This window comes from Apium graveolens, chromosome 9, assembly GCF_009905375.1.
Source record: "Apium graveolens cultivar Ventura chromosome 9, ASM990537v1, whole genome shotgun sequence".
In the NCBI taxonomy this organism is placed as follows: domain Eukaryota; kingdom Viridiplantae; phylum Streptophyta; class Magnoliopsida; order Apiales; family Apiaceae; genus Apium; species Apium graveolens.
Window position 1 is genome coordinate 84,643,171 of NC_133655.1, and position 8,322 is coordinate 84,651,492.

Sequence of the window (8,322 nt, forward strand, 5' to 3'; positions counted from 1 at the left end):
TCCCAACAAACTGCAGTGCTTAAAAAGGACAAAAGCTCATTTCTAGCTGCATCTTCCCAAAAGGATGTAGCTATTGAACAAAGCTCTCAACCAAGAGCACAGACCAAGAGGGTTAGGGACACAAGCTCACCCCAAACTTATGCCAGAAAGAAGAAATCAAAAACCTCTGGGGATGCACAGGGTACACACACTGTGCAAACTGGTGCTAAAGACACAGTCACTGCATCTTCACAAATTCAGCTTGATGTGGCTCCAATAAATGTGGAGTCACAGCCAAAATCTCTAGTTATAGAAGCACCTCAAACACCATACTCACCAACAAATTCTCTGGATGTGGATATGATAAACACATCAAAACCTGATTCACCTTCTTTAACTCTGTTGGGGAAGCCAAAATCTAGTGCAAGTGAGCATCATCTTTTAGATGATTTGTTGGCTCACTTGCCAATTCTTTCAGGAACTGTTGTGTCATATGTGCCTAAAATATCTTCAATCAGCACAGAGTCAACAATAGTTTATATTCCCAGCTCATTCATTTCTACTCTCTCGACGGAGATTGCTCATCCGTCGAGTAGTGATTGTATCCCGACGGATAAGCCTAACAGCAGTTATCTGTCGAATAGTAAAACCACTCACTCGATGGATATCACTCATCCGTCGAGTATCTCTCCACAGCTTTAAACTTCAATTCTTTCAAGTGCAGAAGATTTAATGGTTGTAAAGTCACTCTTAGGATTGATAGAGACGAGTGTTTTGAGTGAGAGTCTGGGTTGCTCCCAGGAAATAGGAGAGGAAATGAGTGAAAATCTGCAATCCATTTCTTCAGGATTGGCAAAAGGGAGTGAGAGGAGTCCCACATTAGTAGGTGAAGGTGAGGGTGTGAGGGTGGGGAGCAAGGGTGAGACCCTGATGCAACAAAAGAGAGAAAATGAGAGAAATGCAGGTACTGGAGCAATAAGGATGGATGTCATTGCTAGTGAGTCAATGAATGTCTAGGATGCAGACAGGGAAGGACTATCTCAGTATCCCAAAGCTGTTATAGATTTTACTTCCCTTGATGCTGAGGCATTTACTCACCCTGTTCCAGCTTACCAAATTCTAGCTGAACAGGGCAATGACAATGCAGAAAGGATGCTCAATCTGGTGCATACCACTCAGTCTATGCAAAGGGCTAAGGATGCCATCACAGCTTTACCTTCTACAGCTGGTGATGTGGACTATGAGACTAGGGGTTCAGCTGATTTCTTTGGAGATGGAAGTGGGGATAGTGAAGATGAAGCAATGGACATAGGGGGGGGGGAAGTAGGCTCAAGGTCAGGTATGCCATCATGGGCATTCTCAAAGAACTGTGATGAGCATTACTTCAAGACAACCCTGATCCAGTTAATCAATCAGACAAATACTGCTCTTAAAACCACTACCAATGCAAGCACCAAGAAACTCCTTCAGGCATATCTTGCTTCCCTGCAACTTCAGCAAATACAAGGTTTCCAGCATGCTAGAGATGTGAATTCTATGAAGGGTGATATTGAGGAGATGAAGAAGGCTATTTCAGACATGATAGATTCTAAACTTCCAGAAGCTACAATGCTTGACATCAAGAGGCAATTAAGGAAAAATTCTGATCTGTCAACCAAGATAGGTGCCTTGGATACAAGAATGTCAGCCATGGAAGCATCTTTGACTGCCATTCATCTCCATCAAGCCCAACAAACTGATCTACTTCAAAAACTGGTGGCAACTCAAACCCCCTCCACAGCTCAACTTGATGATAACAATAAGGGGGAGAAAGGACCAAGTGAGGGGGAGAAGCTTCAGATACAAATCAGTAAATTAATTGTGCCTTCAACTACTATCTCAAAGCCACCAGTCACAGATGGTATAGATCTGATTAAAGCAGCAGAAGCCAACTTGAAAGTTGCTGAAAAGGAAAAGTTGAGTTTGGTCAACTGGGAGAAGATTGATGAGGAGATACAGAAGAAATTTGAACTTGTAAAGGATCCAGTTAAGTCAAGCAAATTAGTGTGAATGAGAAGAGCATGAACTATCTGGAAAGAGGACAATCTTCCTGCATCAAGTCTCCAAGGCTGAAATGACTCGTAAACCAAGGGCAAACTACTCAAAATCATCTTCGAAGAACCCCTTGGACACTATGTATGAGACACCCAAGCCTGATGAGAAGAAGCTTCTGTCAAGATCAATTGCCTTCTATAAAGATCCAGCTGATTCAGCTTCTAAAAGGAGCATTGCTAAGATTTTCATAAATGGGAAAGAAATTTGTTTGGTGGATGGACACCATCAATTTGCTCAAGCAAAGAGAGAAGAAAACGCTAGATTGAAGCAGGAAAAGAAGCGGGCTGCTCTAGATGCTAAAAAGGATAAACAGAAGAAAGAGCATATTGCTATCTTGGCCAAGCTACATGCTGTAAATTCATCACAACAAATTCCCTCTCAACCATCTGAAGCTACTGAATCAAGGAAGCAAGTTGAAGAACATAAGAAATCTCCAAGAAAGAAAAAATTGGCTAAAAGAACTAAAAGGAGACTGGATATTGTTGACAAGGAATTGGAAGATCAATTTTCTAAGGAATCCACGCCAGCTACAACTCAAGCAACAAAGCCCTCTGTGGTATTTGAAGACATAAGGGTGGTGGATCCCTACAGGAATATTCATGGTGAACCTATTTTGCCCAAGGATGAGCCAATAGAATGGGAGAACATACCAATTCCAGACTTTAATCTACCAATCCTTAGTAAGCCAAAAAGGACAAAGTCAAGAGCAGTCAAGAAAGTGAAGCTGTCACCTCTCAAATCCAAATCTATAGTCAAAGCTCAGCCAAAAGTCAATATGGGAGACTATCTGTACTTGTGTGACATCAAAGAATTTTCTGATCTAAATCTCTATCTGGAAGAACTAGATGAAGTAAGAAGTATTGATGCATACAGGAACCTACCTGAAAGGTTAGTGTTCAAGTATAAAGGAGGAAATGAGATTCTGTGGCCACTTCACAAGATTCTTCAAGAGAGCCAAGCTGTACTGATTAAAATTTATTCATCCTTCAAGAAGAACTTTGGGTTCAATATCACTGCAAGAAGACTAGTATTGAAGAAGATTGAAGAACTACGGAGTATTAGAGTTAAAGATGCACTCCCAAAGACTCTAATCATCCCATACACAGGGAAAAGAGTGCATCTAAGGCCCTACTGGCTGATGGAGTTCATAGATTACAAAGGTATGAGAAGATTCTTCAGATTAAAAGACCAATTGAGCATCTCCAGCAATGAGACTCTCTTGGAAATGCAAGGAAAGCTAAATCTCTCAGAATCTGATGAACTGGAATTTCACAGGCAGCTCCAAAATCAGATTGATGAAAACAACAGAATGGTTGGAAGAAGATCCAGACCTTCAAGAAACTAGATAAATCTGCTCAGGCTAGAGGAGCATCTTGAAAAAGACTGTGAGCTAAACTTTGTACATTTTGTTATTTGAAGCACTTTTCAGTATTATCTACTTTCTTTTAAAGTTGTATGTTTAGGGTGTTTTGTTATCATCAAGTATCTCTTAATTTATGGCTACAATTTCGGTAGACATAAATTGAGGGAGATTGTTGTGCATATGTTGTGTACTTGATGATTACATGAACAAAACACCTAAGTAGATTTTACTTAGTGAAATAATGTAGCACTCGACGGATAAGAATTATAGTCCCAACGGATAACCCATTATAGTCCCGACGGATGATGACTTATTATCTATTGAGTGAGTAGCTTATGTAATAATGAGTCTGTAGCACATTTCTGTATACACCTTTGTATAGATTCTGTAGTAGCATATAAGTCATGTTGACTTTAACTAGATATGCAGAATAGGTTGATTAATTGTACATATATGATGTCTTATAATTCTGCATAAATGAATGGAAGTCAAGTGCCAAAATAGCTACCAACGGATGATTAACAAAGCCATCGACGGATGATCAAATGGCTATCAACGGATGTTCAATATAGCAGTCGACGGATGATCAATAAAGCCATCAACAGATGATCATAAACTCGACGGATGATCATGTACTCAACGGATAAAGAATTCAAATATCAGTTGATAGTGACAGCATAGTCAAATGCGTCGAAATGTATGCAAATGGAATGAGGAAGCCTATTAACTGGGTAATAGAGAACAAAGTAGCAAAGTATTAGACCCGATAGTTTTTATAATGATCCTGTCTTTCAACTTTGTAATCTTGGTAATATATAAACCAAGAAGTAGCAAATAGAAACAAGTATCTGAGATAAAAAAGTGAGAAACATTTGTAAGCAGAATTCTTAGCATTTCTCTGTGTTCTCAGTAGTTCAATATTTGTAAGCAGCTGTGAGCATTCTTGCACACAGGGTTCTCTCGATATATAATATATATCTCTGGTGGAATCATTCAAATCCACCAGAAAGTTTTTAAAGACTCTTGTTTTTAATTACTTGTGTTTTGATTCACTTAAGTTTTATTCCGCATTGTGCTAATCAATACACTTATATTTATATTTGAGTTAAAACATTTTATTTCAAGAAAAAGTTTCAAAAATTCCATTCAACCCCCCTTCTGTAATTCTTGTCATATTGTTAAGGGACTAACAGAAGTCCTATGGGACATACATAGGGCAGGGGTTTTACTACTTTAAAAGGTTTGAAGGCTTTAAAGAGAGTTAAAAAAACATAAGTTCAGGCAGAACAAAGTGCCAAGAAGAAGCCTTGGAAGCCTTGAATTACAACTAGTATTTAATTTGTACTACTTTTGGCCAACTACTTTTGCAGTCTCATTAAACTAGTTCAAATGGTTGTAACCATATTTATTTTGGCACTACTCAGTTGGTTGTAGCCATAGCAAGTTGTGCTGAATCACAACTATTATTATTATGTTAACTGGATGTTGGAAAATATTTCCCTAGTATTTTGGTATTGTGCTGGATGCATCAAATGTAATGACATTGTTACTTTGACTTGTTTATAATGAATGATTTTGACAAATATTTGGTACTTTTATTCATTCAACTGCATAACTGACATCAAATATAATTATATTTTGCAAACATTACTTCATAAAATAAAATACATAATCATAAAAGCCAACTTCATAAAATACAATACAAATGAATTTTAACATTGCAAATTTTATTCTACCATGACCAGGTCCATATGACCATTCTAGTTCAACCACATAAAAGCAATACAGAATTGTAGAAACCAACAAAAATATTTCCATTTCTTTGCTTATTTCTTCTATTTTGTTGCATCATCAACAAGTTTAGCCCTCTCCAAATCAAAGCTTCCTTTTTCTTCTTCATTGTTATGAACTCTTCTTAATAAACTATAACGACTCGTATACTTTTGAATTATTTAAATATGTAATTGTGGAAGTATTAAATAACAAAAATATGTGTCTTGGTTTTGGCAGAGGTGTGTTGATATATACTATTTGTCTGTGATTTATTGGTGTAAAGGATTGGAATATGTAGTTAAAAATTGAGCTATATTGTTCTGTTTTATTTTAAAGGTAATTTTATTACAACTTTAAATCCGTAAATATTTGGGTTGTCCCTAAAATTAGTTTTATGATTTTATAATTTCAATAATTATTTTTTGGGATTTTACAAAATTTAGAAATCAATATTTTATCAATTATTTAACCCTGTATGATTTTCTGATTGCATTTATTTGTAAAATCTGTATCTAATTCAAGAATTCTTTAAAAATTATGAAATTCATATTTATTTAAGTTTGGAATATATCGAGAATTTTAAAATTATTTTGGAAATTTTTGGGATTAATTTCACCCGCGCGTCGATTAGTTTAATTGCTAAAATCGGGTATAAATTGTGTTTCAGAAATTATTTTAAAATTACAAAAATTATGTTTTTATTAACTTCGAGATATTTATAACATTTTAAAACTATTCTCATGATTTTCTGAAATTATTTTAAGTGCAGCTCGGTTCATTAATTATGAATTGCTGTATGTTAGCGTGACTCAAAAATGATTTAAATATTTACAAAAATTTTATTTTATTAGTTTTTATGTATTCTGAGAATTTTTAAAGTATCTGGTTATTTTTTTTCGGATCTTATTTACTCGCGTGTTAATCGTTAAATTGTAAAGAAACTAACCAAAATAAGTCAGGCTTGGGTCGGAATGAGACACGCGTCGAATGCATATGCAGTGTAATAAAACATGGCACTTGCAGAAAATTTAGGATTAAAAAACATCAAATTCCTCTCCTTCATCTCTTTATTTTTCTCTCATTACTCTCTCTCAATTTCTTTCTCACTTCTCTCGGTTTCTCACAGTCTCAATCTCTCGAATTATTCTGGCTTCTACCTCTCGCAATATCTCCTCCCCTCTCATGTGTTCACCGGATTGGTGAGTCGCCGGATGCTTTCTTTTTCCTTCCGGCCATCTCAGTTCTCGGTTGTGGTTGTCCCTTTTGGGTTGTTGATCTGTATATATATATATACAAATAGACAGTTATGTGTATGTTTGTAAGCAGTTCGACTTATGTTGATTCTGTGTTGTTCTTGGTTCTCTGTTTTGGCATCACCCCTTTTGTTTGTTGCAAGGGGACGGTGGCGCGTGTTGTGGTATTGCACGTGAATTGTTGATCTTCCTGTTGTTGGGTTATTTATTTCTGATGTGTGAATTTTTCAGTCCAACTCTTTCATTTTTGCCAAAGAAGTTGAGCTGTTAATTTGCATATTTCGAATTGTTAATTAAATTAAATTTTCGAATGAAATCCTATGATTTATCGAATTATTGTTTCTGTTATTAAAAAGTAATTGGTGGGAATTTGCCGTGGAACCCGGAATTTAATCGAGTACCCGTAAGTTTTCGCCGCCATTGGCGATGAGCCTCGGCGAGCCGACAGTGGGCAGTGATGTTCCAATTCTGAGTCCTAATATAAATAAATAATAAATGTAGAAATTTTATTTATGAGTTCGAAGTGAAATAGTAGTTATATATTATTATTTGAGATTGGGATTGAGATTGTAATAGTTAATTGATTGTTGGATTGGACTGATAATTGGGACTCGTGATTGGAATGTTGGATTATGGTTGTTGTGAATTTGGTTGTTGTTGATTTGACGTCGATTGCATTCGACGGGTAGTCCGATAAGCAAAGGAGATGCTGCCCGATTTTCGGAAGCATATCCTGTGAAACATCGGAACTACCACTCGAATGTAAATAGTTGTATAGTAAAAATAAATATTTTGTAAAATATAGCGGATAACTTGTTTCCTAAAACGACGAGTACCTGTGTTTTCCGAAAACGAATATTGAATCAAGATTTGAGTATATGAATCTTGTATGTTACGTGTACTATAAAAATGTATATGCGTACGAGTCGGGATTGTTATCATTTGGGTAGGATGGGTATCGAGGATATGTCAAGCATAAATGGGTGTCTAACATTGAGTATTTCGACCCTGTAGGTTCTAGTCTGGAAACCAAAAGTTGACGATGGATAAAGATAACCTAGTGGTCAGTCGATGAGCTCATTAGAATTTCAACAGAAAAATCTGAGTGTCGAAGTCGAATAAAATGTGATCTAGTGGTTGAACATTAAAGCCTGAGGGACAGAGTCGGCTCAGAGTTGATCAGTAATAGTTGTAAAGCCCTGTAAGGCAAGTATTCTAAAACTTTTTCGAGATATAATTCAAATATTTCTAAATTCTCCTGTGACATATTGTTAAGTATTCAAGATAGCTCTGTTTTGTATTATAAGTACCTTGAATCCTTCAGCCTTGAACCTGAGCCACATCATTTGATCTTTGATCCATCATCCTTATTCTTTGTAAACCATCCTTTATTGATTTTCAGATACCAAACCACATAAATATGATACTACTCCCCAAATGTATAACTACCAAACACCAAAGACTGGAACAAAATTGTTTAAAAACACAGAAACTTTTATACTCCAACCATTCTTTATCACATCAAAGAACTATACCTTGAAAAATCATTATTTGTCTAATACCTGATCCTTTACGGACTGAAAACCGTTTCTTATACATACCCTGATATACCCTTGTAATACCCATGAATTTCATTACGCTTTTATTCAAGTGTTTAGTCATCATTGATTATGATCTCGTTTTATTGAAATATATTGTTTATCATATTGAACTACTTTAGAATTGGATAGTTTTCTTTATGTGGACCAGATTCGTGGTCAGACCAGATTAATGGTCAAGTTAGGCCAATGTGTGCCTTGGATCCAGTAATTAGAGCAGTGCTGTGTGCTTTGCTCGGGGTTAGTGCGTGACTGATCAGCA